The following is a 15,851-nucleotide window of genomic DNA, read 5'->3' on the forward strand; positions in this document are numbered from 1 at the left end:
ATATATGTATTAAGTAAAGAAGATGTCCATGCAATGTATATACATATTTACATAATAAAGTACCACAACGGCTACAGGCTTCCGGGGAGGAGGGAAGGCGCATATAAATCTGCAGCACTACATGCCATGAACAGATGTACACTGGGTAAGTGACATTTTCCGTTCAATGGCATGTGTAGCTGCAGATACACATGCTTTGCATAGACTGAAAAGCAGTCCCCTCTTAACATAAGTGGTGGTTAGCTTGTAAGAGTTGGAGTAGTCTGAAATAGTGTTTTAAGCACTGCATGACCAACATTTGCTTGCTGGCGAGACAGAACATCCACACAGTAGTGTTTAGTAAATGTGTGTGGTGTGTACCATGTGGCTGCTCTGCATATGTCTGCCATTGGTATATTTCCTAAGAATGCCATTGAAGCTCCTTTCTTTCTAGTAGAATGTGCTTTAGGAGTTACTAATAGTTGCCTTTTAGCTTTAAGATAGCAAGCGTGAATACACTTTACTATCCATCTGGCCAATCCCTATTTGGAAATAGGATTACCTTTATGGGGCTGTTGAAAAGCCACAAAAAGTTGTTTAGATTTTCCAAAATCTTTTGTTCTGTCTATTTAATACATGAGAGCTCTTTTGAGATGAAGAGTGTAGAGCTCTTTCAGCAACTGAATCTGTCTGTGGAAAGTAGACTGGCAATTCCACTGACTGATTGATGTGAAATGGTGAAACCACTTTGGGTAGAAATTTTGCATTTGTCCTAAGTACTATTTTGTGTTTGTGAATTTGGAAGAAGGGTTCTTCTAAAGTGAATGCTTGAATTTCACTTCTCTCCTTAAGGAAGTAATTGCTACCAGGAAAGCAACTTTCCATGAGAGAAATTGAAGCGCATAAGAATGCAAGGGGTCAAATGGTGGACCCATAAGCCTTGTAAACAGAAGGTTAAGATTCCAGGCAGAAGCCAGTGGAGCTCTAGGTGAAATAACTCTTTTAAGGCCTTCCATAAAAGCTTTTATGACAGGAATTCTAAACAGAGAAGTATGTGGTCTGTTTTGGAGACAGGCTGATATTGCTGTTAAAGGAATTTTAGTAGATAAATATGGAAGATTTGTTTTTTGTAAGTAAAGCAAATAACATACAGTATCCAGTACCAATGCTTTAAGTGGATCAATGTTTTTGGGTTGACAGTAATAAAAAAAAAGTTTCAATTTAGCTGCATAGCTCTGCCTGGTTGTAGGTTTAAATGCTTCCTTTAGAATGTCCATACATTCTGATGGATTCTGTAGATATCCAAACTCTATGACTTCAGGAGCCAAATTGCCAGGTTGAGAATACTGGGATTGGGGTGCCTGATTTGACCTTTGTTTTAAGTCAATAGGTCTGGTCTGTTTGTGAACTTGTGATGCGGTACCACAGATAGATCCAATAGTGTTGTGTACCAGTGTTAAAGTGCCCACGTGGAAACTATGAGTATCATAGTGAATTAAGCGTGACGGATCTTGTTGACCAGAAATGGAATTAGTGGGAGAGGGGAGAAAAGTGTAAGCAAATACCCCTGACCAACTGATCCATAGAGCATTGCCCTTGGATTGAGGGTGAGGGTACCTGGATGCGAAGTTTGGAAATTTTGCATTTTCGCTTGTTGCAAAAAGGTCTATGTTTGGTGTTCCCCACCTGTGAAAGTGCTGTTGAATTACGTGTGGGTGAATCTCCCATTCGTGTATTTGCTGCTGCGTCCTGCTTAAGAGGTCCACTAGTTGTTTGTGTATCCCTGGGATATACTCTGCTAATAGGTGAATATGATTGTGAATCGCCCACTTCCAAATTGTCTGTGCAAAAAGGGACAATTGAGATGTGTGTCCCCCCGCTTCTGCAGATAATACATTGTTGTCATGTTGTCTGTCCTTATTAAAACTGTTCTGTGTGTGATCTTGGCGCTCAAAGCATTCTAGCCACAGAACACTGCCAGCAATTACAAGAGGTTTATGCGCTAAGTCTGCTGGACTGAGTCCCATTCTCCCTGTATCGCAAGATTGTTGAGATCCCAACCTATCATTGATGCATCTGTGGTGATTATGGTCTGTGGCACAGGGTCCTGAAATGACCGCCCCTTTATTAGATTGCTGGGATTCCACCATTGAAGGGACGGCGGTCCATCAACACTAGATCTTGAAGTTGACCGTGTGCCTGAGACCACTGTCGTGAGAGGCATCGTTGTAAGGGCCTCATGTTTAGTCTTGCATGTGGATCTATGGCTATGCAAGATGCCATCATTCCTAGAATCTTTATGATAAATCTTACAGTATATTGTTGATTTGGCTGTATGTGTGGAATGAGATTTTGGAAAGCTTGTATCCTGTGTGTATTTGGATAAGCTAGGGCTTTTTGAGTATCTAGGATAGCACCTAGGTAAGGTTGTACTTGTGCTGGTTGAAGATGTGGTTTATGGTAATTGAGAGTAGACCCTAGCGTATGCAAGGTTTCTATCACATAATGAGTGTGTTGTTGGCATTGTGTAAAATTGCTTGATTTTATTAGCCAATCGTCTAGACGTGGATATGTTGTCTTCTTAAGTAGGCTGCTACTGCTGCTAGACATTTTGTGAACACTCTTGGAGCTGTTTTGCCGAATGGCAACACTTTGAACTGGTAATGTTTTCCTGCTATGACAAACCTGAGGTATTTTCTGTGAGCTGTATGGATGGGTATGTGGAAATATGCATCTTTGAGGTCTAAAGCAGTCATGTAATCTTGTTTTGTAGTAGTGGAATGACATCTTGCAGAGTTAACATGTAAAAATGTTCTGACAGGATGTATAGATTGAGGGGCATGAGGTCCAAAAGGGGCCTGAGGGTGCCGTCTTTTTGGGGAATTAGGATGTATAGTGAGTATACTCCTGTTCCTTGTTGAGAATGTGGCACCAATTCTTTTGCTTGTTTTAATAGTAGAGATTGTACCTCTTGTTGCAACAGAACGCTGTGTTCTGGGGACAACTTGTGGTATCGAAGTGGGATGTTTGGAGGGGTGTATATTAATTCTAGGCAATAACCATTGCGGATAATTGATCATAACCAATTGTCTGTGGTGATATTTTGGTAATGAGAGTGGAATTGCTGTAGTCTTCCCCCCACAGGAGAAGTGTGGAGTGGAAGGGAGGGAAGGAAGTCACTGCTTAGGTGGTGTCGTGGTTTGCTTTGAAATTTACCTCTGCTCCTGAAATATTGTCCTCTATAGGACCCTCTAAACCCTCCTCTTTGATATTGGGTTTGTTGTCCCTGCTTTGTTTGGGAGGTGAAAGCATCAGAGGACTGTGGCTTAAAACATCCTCTAAACGTGGGTCTGCGAAAGGAGCCTCTATATGGTGTGGTGTATAAAGCCCCCATTGCTTTCGCAGTATCTGAGTCTTTTCTCAGTTTTTCAAAAGTGGTGTCTACTTCTGGGCCGAATAGATGTTTCTTGTCAAAAGGCATATTAAGTATTGCCGGTTGAATTTCTTGTTTAAAACCAGAGGAGCGTAGCCATGCATGCCTTCTAATTGTGATGCCAGTATTGACACTCTTTGAGGCTGTATCAGCAGCATCGAGAGCAGACCTTATCTGATTATTGCTTATAGCTTGTCCCTCTTCCACAACCTGTTGTGGTCTCTTTTGAGGCTCTTTTGGGAGGTGCTGTATAAGATCTTGCATCTCGTCCCAATGGGCCCTGTCATATCTTGCTAGAAGTGCCTGAGAATTGGCAATTCTCCATTGGTTAGCCGCTTGTGTGGCGACTCTTTTTTCAGATGCATCAAATTTCCTACTTTCTTTATCAGGAGGAGGTGCGTCACCCTAATGACTGGCTGTTTGCTCTTTTCCTTGCCGCACTGACTACCACGGAGTCTGGAGGGACCTGATGTGTGATATAGTCTGGGTCGGTAGGAGGAGGCGTATATATATTTTTTAAAATCAATTCTAGGGGTGATAAGTCTAGCTTTGACAGGCTCATTAAAAATTTGGTCCGCATGTTTAACCATTCCAGGCAACATCAGGAGACACTGGTACCTGGAATGAGTGGAAGACAGTGTGTCAAATAGAAGGTCTTTTTCCAGGGGTTCAGAATGCATAAGCACTCCATGATAAGCTGCTGCCCTAGATATTACTTGAGTGTAGGCAGTGGTGTCCTCTGGAGGAGAAGGTTTAGATGGGGAGAGGTCTGGATCATTGTCCGGAATGGGATGAGGGTCATAAAGATCCCATGGGTGTACTGTATCTCCATGTGAATATAATGAATGTGTTGGAGAAGGCAATGGTAGTGGATTATTGTGAGGTGAAAAAGAAAGCTGTGGAGAGTGAGGAGGAGAAATAGGGAGAGGTGTTGGTTTCTCCTTTTGTTTCTGCACTTTTGCTGGTGGTTGAACAGAGTCTAACTCCTCTTGAAAAGCCAGCTTTCTTTTTGCCTTTAAAGGAGGTGCAGTAATGATTCATCCAGTCTCCTTTTGTATATAAATTCTAGATTGTCTTTCCTCCATAACCTCTAGTATTGGCTTAATCTCAGTCTACTTTAGAAGCTTTAGGAGATTCCAGATGGGCTTTGAGATTTGCTTTAATTTTCTCAAAAGTCCCTGTTCCTCTGTGTAAGAGGATTTTTTCGGCTCCGAAGTGTGGATCTTTTTCGGTCCCAAAAAAAGAAGTTGGTTGTTTCGGCTCTGAAGCAGGGTGTCGAATTTTCGACTCCGAAGAGTGAGGGCATTTGCTGGAGTCCGAGGTGAAAGTTTTAACCGACATGCTTGACTCCGAAGAGGACGGAGGAGTAGCCTTTTTCGGCGCCGATCCAGAAGGTCGGTCGCCGCCAGTCTTTTTTCGGGTTAAACCATGGCCTTCTGGCAGTGGTGTACCCAAGGCCTTTGGTTGGTTTTTATATGAGGGTGTAGGAGCAGACCTACTCACATGCTGGCTAGCCGTGATCGGTCTATCATCTTCCGATTCTTGTTCAGAGTTGGTGTCTCGGATGGAGACTGCTGTCTGCGCCTGCTCTTCCTCCATGACGTCGAAATGTTCGGTGCTCTTGATCGCCATTTCTAGTCTTCGGGCCCTGCGATCTCTTAAGGTCTTCTTCAATCGAAACGATCGACAGGCTTCGCAGTCTTCCTCTCGATGGTCCGCAGAAAGGCACAAATTACAAACCAGGTGTTGGTCTGTATATGGGTACTTTGCGTGGCACAGAGGGCAGAATCGAAAAGGAGCCCGATCCATCAGGCTTTCCATGCAGTAGGCCCGAACAGGCCCGATTCGGGCGCACGCGCCCCGAAGGGCAAAATTTTTATTCCGACTGTACTACCGGTTCGATGCTAGATGGGAAACGCGATCGAAACAATACCGACGAATAACTAGGTTTTCTAAGGCTTTCCGATTGGAAATCTCGGAGCGAGAGGAAACATGTCCGAACCTGACAACGGAAAGAAAACAATCTAACTATGGAGTCGATGCCCATGCGCACTGTGAGAGGAGTCACTCGATTATATATATATATATATATATATATATATATATATATATATATATATATATGGAAAATGTCACTTACCCAGTGTACATCTGTTCGTGGCATGAGACGCTGCAGATTCACATGCTTTGCACATCCCGCCATCTAGTGTTGGGCTCGGAGTGTTACAAGTTGTTTTTCTTTGAAGAAGTCTTTTCGAGTCACGAGATCGAGGGACTCCTCCCCTTTCGGCTCCATTGCGCATGGGCATCGACTCCATCTTAGATTGTTTTCCCCGCAGAGGGTGAGGTAGGAGTTGTGTATTATAGTAATAGTGCCCATGCAATGGAGTAAATATGTATGTACATAATGTGGTTTAAAGTGATATATTTACAAATTTACAAATGTTCAAGATCAACTTCGAAACGGCTACAGGCTCCCGGGGAGGCGGGTGGGCGCATGTGAATCTGCAGCGTCTCATGCCACGAACAGATGTACACTGGGTAAGTGACATTTTCCGTTCGATGGCATGTGTAGCTGCAGATACACATGCTTTGCATAGACTAGTAAGCAGTTATCTCCCCAAAAGCGGTGGCTCAGCCTGTAGGAGTTGAAGCTGTTTGAAATAAAGTTCGTAGTACTGCTTGTCCTACTGTGGCTTGTTGTGTTGTTAACACATCCACGCAGTAATGTTTGGTGAATGTATGAGGCGTAGACCATGTGGCTGCCTTACATATTTCAGTCATTGGAATGTTTCCTAGAAAGGCCATAGTAGCACCTTTCTTCCTAGTTGAATGTGCCTTTGGTGTTATAGTCAGTTCTCTTTTTGCTTTGAGATAACAGGTTTGAATACATTTGACTATCCATCTGGCAATGCCTTGTTTGGATATTGGATTCCCTGTATGAGGTTTTTGAAAAGCAACGAACAGTTGTTTTGTTTTCCGTATTTGTTTTGTTCTATCAATGTAGTACATTAAAGCTCTTTTGATGTCTAATGTATGTAGTGCTCTTTCAGCTACAGAATCTGGTTCTGGAAAGAACACTGGTAGTTCTACTGTTTGATTTAAGTGAAACGGTGATATGACTTTTGGTAAGAACTTTGGGTTAGTTCGTAAAACTACTTTATGCTTGTGTATCTGAATAAAGGGTTCTTGTATGGTAAATGCTTGTATTTCACTTACTCTTCGTAGAGATGTGATGGCAATGAGAAACGCTACTTTCCATGTTAAATATTGTATCTCACACGGGTGCATGGGTTCAAAAGGTGGACCCATGAGTCGTGTTAAGACAATGTTAAGGTTCCACGAAGGAACTGGTGGCGTTCTTGGTGGAATAATTCTCTTTAGGCCCTCCATAAATGCTTTTACGACTGGGATCCTAAATAATGAAGTTGAGTGCGTAATTTGCAGATAAGCTGAAATTGCGGTAAGATGTATTTTAATGGATGAAAAAGCTAGCTTTGACTTTTGTAAATGCAGTAAGTAGCTTACGATGTCTTTAGCAGATGCGTGTAATGGCTGAATTTGATTATTATGGCAATAATAAACAAATCTTTTCCACTTATTTGCATAGCAATGTCTTGTGGTTGGTTTCCTTGCTTGTTTTATGACCTCCATACATTCCTGTGTAAGGTCTAGATGTCCGAATTCTAAGACTTCAGGAGCCAAATTGCTAGATTCAGTGATGCTGGATTTGGATGCCTGATTTGTTGTTTGTGTTGAGTTAACAGATCTGGTCTGTTTGGAAGCTTGAAATGAGGCACTACTGAGAGGTCTAGTAGTGTTGTGTACCAAGGTTGTCTTGCCCAGGTTGGTGCTATTAGTATGAGTTTGAGTTTGTTTTGACTCAATTTGTTTACTAGATACGGAAGGAGTGGGAGAGGGGGAAAAGCGTATGCAAATATCCCTGACCAGCTCATCCATAACGCATTGCCCTGAGATTGATCTTGTGGGTACCTGGATGCGAAGTTTTGGCACTTTGCATTTTCTTTTGTTGCAAATAGGTCTATTTGTGGTGTTCCCCATCTTTGGAAGTAAGTGTTTAGTATTTGGGGGTGAATCTCCCATTCGTGGATTTGTTGGTGATCCCGAGAGAGATTGTCTGCTAACTGATTCTGAATCCCTGGAATAAACTGTGCTATTAGGCGAATGTGGTTGTGAATCGCCCAATGCCATATTCTCTGTGCCAGGAGACACAACTGTGTTGAGTGTGTTCCTCCCTGTTTGTTCAGATAATACATCGTTGTCATGTTGTCTGTTTTGACAAGAATGCGTTTGTGGCTTATTATGGGTTGAAATGCCTTCAACGCTAGAAATACTGCCAGTAGTTCTAAGTGATTTATATGAAAATGTCTCTGCTGAGTGTCCCATTGTCCTTGGATGCTGTGTTGATGGAGGTGTGCTCCCCATCCTATCATGGAGGCATCTGTCGTTATTACGTATTGAGGCACTGGGTCTTGGAAAAGCCGCCCTTGGTTTAAATTGATATTGTTCCACCATTGAAGCGAGGTGTATGTTTGGTGGTCTATCAACACTAGATCTAGAAGTTGACCCTGTGCCTGTGACCATTGTGATGCTAGGCACTGTTGTAAAGGCCGCATGTGCAACCTTGCGTTTGGGACAATGGCTATGCATGAGGACATCATGCCTAGTAGTTTCATCACCATCTTGACTTGTATCTTTTGTTTTGGATACATGGCCTGTATTACATTGTGAAATGCCTGTACCCTTTGTGGACTTGGAGTGGCAATCCCTTTTGTTGTGTTGATTGTCGCCCCTAAGTATTGCTGTGTTTGACACGGCTGAAGGTGTGACTTTGTGTAGTTGATTGAGAAACCTAGTTTGTGGAGGGTTTCTATGACGTATTTTGTGTGTTGTGAACACCGTTCTTGCGTGTTGGATTTGATTAACCAATCGTCTAGGTATGGGAACACATGTATTTGCTGCCTTCTGATATGAGCAGCCACTACTGCCAGGCATTTTGTGAAAACTCTTGGCGCAGTTGTTATCCCGAATGTCAACACTTTGAATTGGTAATATACCCCTTGGAATACAAACCTTAAGTACTTTCTGTGTGAAGGATGTATCGGTATATGGAAGTATGCATCCTTTAGGTCTAGTGTTGTCAGGTAGTCTTGTTGTTTGAGCAATGGGATTACGTCCTGTAATGTCACCACGTGAAAGTGATCTGATTTGATGTAGGTATTTAATGTTCTGAGATCTAATATAGGTCTTAGAGTTTTGTCCTTTTTGGGTATGAGAAAGTACAGCGAGTAAACTCCTGTTCCTCTCTGATGAATTGGTACCAGTTCTATTGCCTCTTTTTGTAACAACGATTGGACCTCTAGTTCTAGAAGATCCATGTGTTGTTTTGACATATTGTGTGTTTTCGGTGGGACATTTGGAGGGAATTTGAGAAATTCTATGCAATAACCATGCTGGATAATTGCTAGGACCCAAGTGTCTGTTGTTATTTCCTCCCAATGTTTGTAGAACTTGATAGTCTCCCCCCCCACAGGTGTTAGGTGTTGGGGATTTGTGACGTCGAAGTCACTGCTTGTTTTGAGGAGTTTTGGGACTTTGGAACTTCCCTCTACTCTTTTGGAATTGGCCCCCTCTATATTGCCCCCGAAAACTTCCCCGCTGATATTGGCTCTGATAAGTGGGCCTTGTTTGTGAGGTTGTGGGTTCTTTGCTTTGTCCTCGAAACCCCCCTCGAAACTGTGTTTTACAAAATGTGCCTCTGCTCTGTGGGGAGTAGAGTGCGCCCATGGCTTTGGCCGTATCAGTGTCCTTTTTAAGTTTTTCGATAGCAGTGTCTACCGCCGGCCCAAACAACTGCTGTCCGTTAAATGGCATATTCAGCACGGCTTGTATTTCCGGCTTGAATCCTGATGTACGCAGCCATGCGTGTCTCCTTATGGTCACTGCTGTATTTACTGTCCTAGCAGCTGTATCTGCTGCATCCATTGCCAAGCGTATCTGATTGTTCGAGATACTCTGTCCTTCCTCCACCACCTGTTGTGCTCTTTTTTGGAACTCTTTGGGCAAGTGTTCAATGAAATGTTGCATTTCGTCCCAATGAGCCCTATCATATCTCGCCAGCAATGCCTGTGAGTTGGCAATGTGCCATTGGTTGGCCGCTTGTGCTGCAAGCCTTTTCCCTGCAGCGTCGAACTTGCGACTCTCCTTGTCTGGAGGTGGTGCGTCTCCCGAGGTGTGTGAGTTCGCTCTCTTGCGAGCTGCCCCTACTACCACAGAGTCTGGTGTTAATTGCTGCGTGATGTATACAGGGTCTGTTGGCGGTGGCTTGTATTTCTTCTCCACGCTTGGAGTTATGGCCCTGCCCTTCACAGGCTCCTGAAACACCTGTTTGGAGTGTTTTAGCATTCCAGGTAGCATAGGGAGACTTTGGTATTGGCTATGTGTGGAGGATAGTGTGTTAAATAAAAAGTCATCCTCAATAGGCTCTGCATGCAGGGTGACATTATGAAACGCCGCTGCTCTTGACACCACCTGTGTGGAGGCTGTACTGTCCTCAGGTGGCGACGGTCTCGCTGGATAACAGTCTGGGCTGTTATCTGATACTGGCGCATAATAAAGATCTTATGCGTCGGGATCATCCTGACTCATTCCAGTATGAGTTGGGGACTGCATCAGTGGTGGAGTGGCTACCGGTGATGTGTGCGTTGAGCGTGGTGGAGATGGCGGCGGTGTTACTTGTCTTGCCACCTTTGCCTGTGGCTGCTTGTCTTTTTCTTGAAAGGCAAGTCTTCTTTTCATCCTAATTGGGGGAAGAGTACTTATCTTCCCTTTGTCATTTTGGATGTGGAGCCTTCTCTGAGTGTAGTCTGGCTTCATTGACTCTAGTTCTTGTCCGAACCTATGTCCTTGCATTTGTGAGGACAGTCCCTGTTCCTCTGTGTAGGAACTTGTTTTCGGTTCCGAGGCCGGATGTTTCGGAATGGAAACTTTTTCGGCAGTCTTTTTCGGCTCCGCCGACACTTTTTTAATTTTCGGCGTTAGGGTCTCTCTGTGCCAACTCATTTTGGTGCAGCCCTCTCAGTGCCGAACTTGCTCTGACCCGCTGTCTCGGGGTCGAGTCTGCTCTGTGCCGGTATCTCGACCGGAGTCGGATGTCTTCGACACATGCGTGCCCTTTTTCGGTGCCGATGATCGGTCACCTATTTTTCGGGTTAAGCCATGGCCTGCTGGCGGTGGCGTCCCCTGGGCTTTAGTGGTCTTTCCGTGAGTTTTGTGTGTCGACGTCTTACTCACGGTTTTAGGCATCTGTTCGGGATCGACCTCGTCCAAGTCCGACTCCTCGATGGAGAAGGTTTCTTCTTCCTCCTCCAAGTGTTTTTGTCCTGTCGGCGCAGACGCCATCTGTAGTCTTCTCGCTCTTCGGTCTCTTAATGTCTTCCTCGACCGAAACGCTCGACAGGCTTCACAAGTATCTTCTTTGTGTTCTGGAGACAAACACAAGTTACAGACCAGATGCTGATCTGTACAAGGATACTTGTTGTGACATTTGCGGCAGAAGCGGAATGGGGTCCGTTCCATTAGCCTTGAAGAGACACGTGGTCGGGCCGACCAGGCCCCGACGGGGGATCGAAAACCCTGAAGGGCCACCGGAGCTCTTCAAAATTCGGTGTCGATCTGTTGTAACTAACCCGATACCGAACGCAAACAATACCGTCGAATTTTCCGAGATTCTAACTATCTTTCTGAACCGAAACGCGGAGCGAAAAGGAACATGTCAGAACCCGATGGCGGAAGGAAAACAATCTAAGATAGAGTCGACGCCCATGCGCAATGGAGCCAAAAGGGGAGGAGTCCCTCGATCTCATGACTCGAAAAGACTTCTTCGAAGAAAAACAAATTGTAACACTCCGAGCCCAACACTAGATGGCGGGATGTGCAAAGCATGTGTATCTGCAGCTACACATGCCATCGAACATATACCGTATATATATATACAGACACACACACAAACATATATATGTGTATGGAGGTATGTTGGCAAGGGCTCATTCTCATTTTAAAATTAAATTAGGCCCCTTAAAGTAGCCTCAGAACCAGAGCAGCTTGACCCTCCCAGACCTTCAATACTATTATATGGCAGTTCTTAAGCATTTAGTTAGGTAACTCCCCCAGAAGGGAAAGCTTAATGTTGTTACTCTTACATGTCTAGATTAGGACACAGCTCCAGAGCTACCTGCTTGCTCAAACTGATGACCTCTGTCTAGGAATGGTGACAAGTGGAGTGACAAAAATGACCCTCCTTTAGGCTGTGGCTGCGCTAGGTCTTCTGCCACCTTACGGACGTCATGGAGGGTATGTGTGAGAAAGTAAGAGGATGCCAAATGACAGGCGACTTGTTCAACAAAGACACTTTTTTTAACATATGAGGGGCAAAACATCATTATCGGGCGCTGACGGGGCATTTCCTAGTTTATGTGCAACTGTTGATGGCTGCTCAAATTTCACTGGAGGGGTTTCTCTGGAGACCTCCTGACTCTAAAATGTTAACAGCCTTGACCATCCTGGTGAATGATGGCCTGCCTTCTCAGTGCTACAGAATGCATAAGTGTGGACTTTCCACTACTGGGAATGGCAACATATAACAACTGGAAGGAAGATGCTTGAAATTTCAAATTTCTCTCACCAAAACTGAATGGAATAGGGTGGATCCTATGAGAAGTGTGTGACATCTAATGCTAGTCTCCCATTTACCAAGTGGAAGCTTGTACACACGCGTAAATGCAGATATGCACACATATACCTACATACAGGTAGTTTCCATCAACCCGCCTACCCCTTTGGTCTATTCGGTTGCAATTCACATTCTATTTTCACATACCACAGCATTAAGCCTGGGGTAACGGGTCAGCTTACTTTTGCCATTGGTTTTCCTCACTGTAAGTGACGATGCTTTGCTTGTGCACATTGGCCTAATGAGTAGTTCGCTTCAATGCCAAGGTTGGTGGACCAAAGTCTGCTTCCATGTTCTGTTTTTTCCTAATTTATTTTTTGATGCGTCACTTGTATCTTTTTTTTTCCAATCACGTGAATACCACATTTAGAGGGCATTATTTTTATTTTTTGTTTTAAACTTTTAACACCTACTGTTTATGTTTCCAAAAATAATAAATAAATAAAATGGCAAAATTACCAAGGCTAGACCGAATGCCTTTGCCAAAACTTTTTTTCGCATTGTGGTTTGTATTGTATCAATGCCAGTTAAAATGTCAACTTACATCCTACAGACCTACCCTGCTCTTCAACCTTGATAACAGATTGTATATGAAGGATCTGGTGACGAAACAAACTCCGTTTTTACAAGACCTCATTCATGAAGATCAATCTGGCCTCATCCAAAATAGGCCAAATCCGACAACATCAGGATGGATCATTTTGTTGATAAAGTAATTAGGAAGGTTCCATAGGTATTATTTGCAGTGGATGCCAAAAAAACTTTGATCAAGGTATGTTGGACTTTTTTTAATAGGATGATTATGGAGTTCTGTCAAGGACTGGTGAAGGTCTGTTCAGTTTCTTTCTTTACTGCTATAGGAAAGACTGACTCCTCCCAGTAGCCATGGTGTCACCATGCACAGAATAACACACATGACCGTGTCAGAGGGTCTCAATAAGGAGCAAGAAACACTAAAGTAAACAGCCTCCTTCATAATCTTATAATGCTTAACTGAAAATGGAGATTTGCGTTTTATGTTGCAGCATGCAAACAAGATTAAAAAAAATCCCCAACCCGACATCAGAAAGGGAGAAAAACCAGGCCATAGAATCCACAAGAATAATCCCAATGGAATTCACCAGCAGAAAGCAGAAATTAAGGCCAAAAAACAAAGAACAAATGAGTGAAGAAGGTGACAAAAATTAGGTAACTAATGTGCTGCGATGCAACATCATTTTGGAATAACCTTCTTCATATTATTAAACAGGAACTGCTATCACAAGAAAGACTTGCGCTTTTTCTTAGTTTGGGAAACTCAAATAGTGTTCCTCTAGACAATCATCTATCCTGTGAAGACGACCAAGTTTGACATTCTTTGCCAACTGCTGGATTTCAGAGCTCCATTGCTGCCAGCACCATCTAATGCTTCCAACAGATCGCTAAACTGGGTGACTGCTATCATAGAACCATAATTGCATCCCAGCCCACCATCACATCCAGCTATGCCCTCATAGCAGCGTCCACCAACGGGCCATTTGAGCTAAGGTGCATGCACCACCTTCTTCTTTTCAGGGACAATGTCTGGAAGCCCAGACCACAGATGTGACAAATTCAGAATGGGTGCTTTGTGGATAAAGAAGGTGATGGAACACCCTACCCATCCCGCATGGCAAGAATTTCGGTTAATGGCAATGCTCCGACAAGCCTGATATTGAATGGGGATGTGAAACAGATGTCCAGTGTCACCACTGCTATTTGCAATGTCCACTGATCTCGTCTATGGCAATGAGACAATCACAAGACATCAAGAATCCTGAGAAGAACACAACACGAAATTACACTAAATGCAGATGACAGGCTTATTTATGCCTGTGAAAGGACCCAGAAATCTCGATCCCACTGCTGCTTTATCTAATAGCAAAATTTGGTAAACCCTCAGGCTATAAAGTAAACACAGACAAGATGCAGCTCATTATCAATACAGTTAATCTTCCAGGATAAAATAAACTGTCTCCTTTAAATGTAAAGGTTTCTTCCTGAAGTACCTAGCAGTGCACTTAAAGACTCAAATCACGCAACTGTTTAGAGCGAACACTGTAGCGATGGTCGACGAAATTGAACAAGAGCTACGTAGATGGAGTGACCTATATATCTCTTGGTTTGGGTCAGATGGCAGCCAGCAAAATGGCAGTGGTTCCCCAAGTGTGTTAAACATTACAGGCACTCCAGATAAGAACCAAGAATGCTATTGTCTGAGCCTTAAAACAATCTCTGTTAAAATTTCTGTAGTAGAAGAAGCAGCCGAGGATATCCCAGAAATTCTTGGACGTTCCTAAATGTCGCTTGGGGCCCGAATATTAAGAACTACCAGTCTGTCAACTTCGTATCCTGAGAAATGGTCCTTCGGAAATTCTAGCGATTACTGGGTACATATGGACTGAGCGGTGGCGGAAAGGACCCTCTGGGAAATACTGTGGCTGCCCAAGGCAATAAGGCTCCAACATTTACTACAGCCATTTCACAAGTGCAACCTTGGATATTTGTAATTCCATAGCTTTAAACAGAAAGTTTGAAAACAAAGGTACATGGTATAGTAACTCGGAAGACCGAAAATGCAGGACGCTGACAGATATGTATGATAAGGGTCAAATTAGTATGTTTAAGAGCTGTAAGAGAGTATATAGACAAGTCGAAACGGAGAGGTTTGAATAGTAAATACAGCATTGGGCAACAACACACAGGGCCTATACGGAGGCAGCAACACAGCAGATGACAAAGTAGAAAATATAATGGTCTCTATAAAACTCCAGCTCCCAGAACTAAGACAGAAACGGTATATTCCCTGCCAGCATCACCTGCCCCACACACTCGTTCACAGATGCTGCAATCCTAGGGCCGGAGGGACAGATTTTATTAACTGCCTGCAAAGAGGCTGCTGGTTGCAGAGGCGCAGATAAGAAAATTCCTTCATATAAAATGGGCATTACCTCAAGAAGTTGACACAGCAGTGTTCTTAGAAGATGAGATGGTTTAAGTAGTCACCGATGGAAAATGTATATAAAAAACGATACATCTATGAAAAAGTCACGGACTTATACCAAAACGTGAAGAAAACAAAACAAGTCTACGACTCAAAAGAGACGTCCAAAAGCTCATTTCTATATATTGTGTGCTGGACTGAAATAAGCTCTGGCAGACAGCTGAGGATGGCTGTAGCTTAATCTAAAATGGCTGTTCAATAGCTCTAAACCATAATTATACTGACGGAAATGATTATTGTTCCAGGTTCTATCCCAGTGCCAGTGGTTGATGGAATTATCTCACGAATTACCATATTTTCAGTGGCAACGAGAAAATGGTACCTCCTAAGGATACCTTATTTTAAGGTGGCATGATGATCTGTAATGCAAGCCTGGTGCGAACTATCCTATTTTTTCTGTATAGCTTACTTTGAAGGCATAGTGGTGCTTTTCCTAGGAAGGCTTCATAGTTGATGCGATGCGCCTTTAAGCTAAACACAGCATCACATTAAGAATTAAGTAAAAGGTATATGTAAAGGGCCTAACCCTTCTGGTTACATTGTGATGAAAAAATACAAAAGGAACTAATTACGACCTTGGCGGAGGGGATTACTCTGTCCCAAATGTGACGGATATCCTGCCCGCCGTATTACAAGTTCCATTATATCTTATGGAACTTGGAACA

At 43.4% G+C, this 15,851-nt stretch overlaps 1 protein-coding gene across 5 annotated transcripts in view; it reads right to left on the reverse strand.

The window, feature by feature from the left end:
- Window positions 1-15,851, reverse strand: part of CARS2 (cysteinyl-tRNA synthetase 2, mitochondrial) — a 387,142-nt gene that overhangs the window by 117,694 nt on the left and 253,597 nt on the right. The window lies entirely within an intron of this gene.

This window comes from Pleurodeles waltl, chromosome 8 (assembly GCF_031143425.1).
Source record: "Pleurodeles waltl isolate 20211129_DDA chromosome 8, aPleWal1.hap1.20221129, whole genome shotgun sequence".
Taxonomy (NCBI): domain Eukaryota; kingdom Metazoa; phylum Chordata; class Amphibia; order Caudata; family Salamandridae; genus Pleurodeles; species Pleurodeles waltl.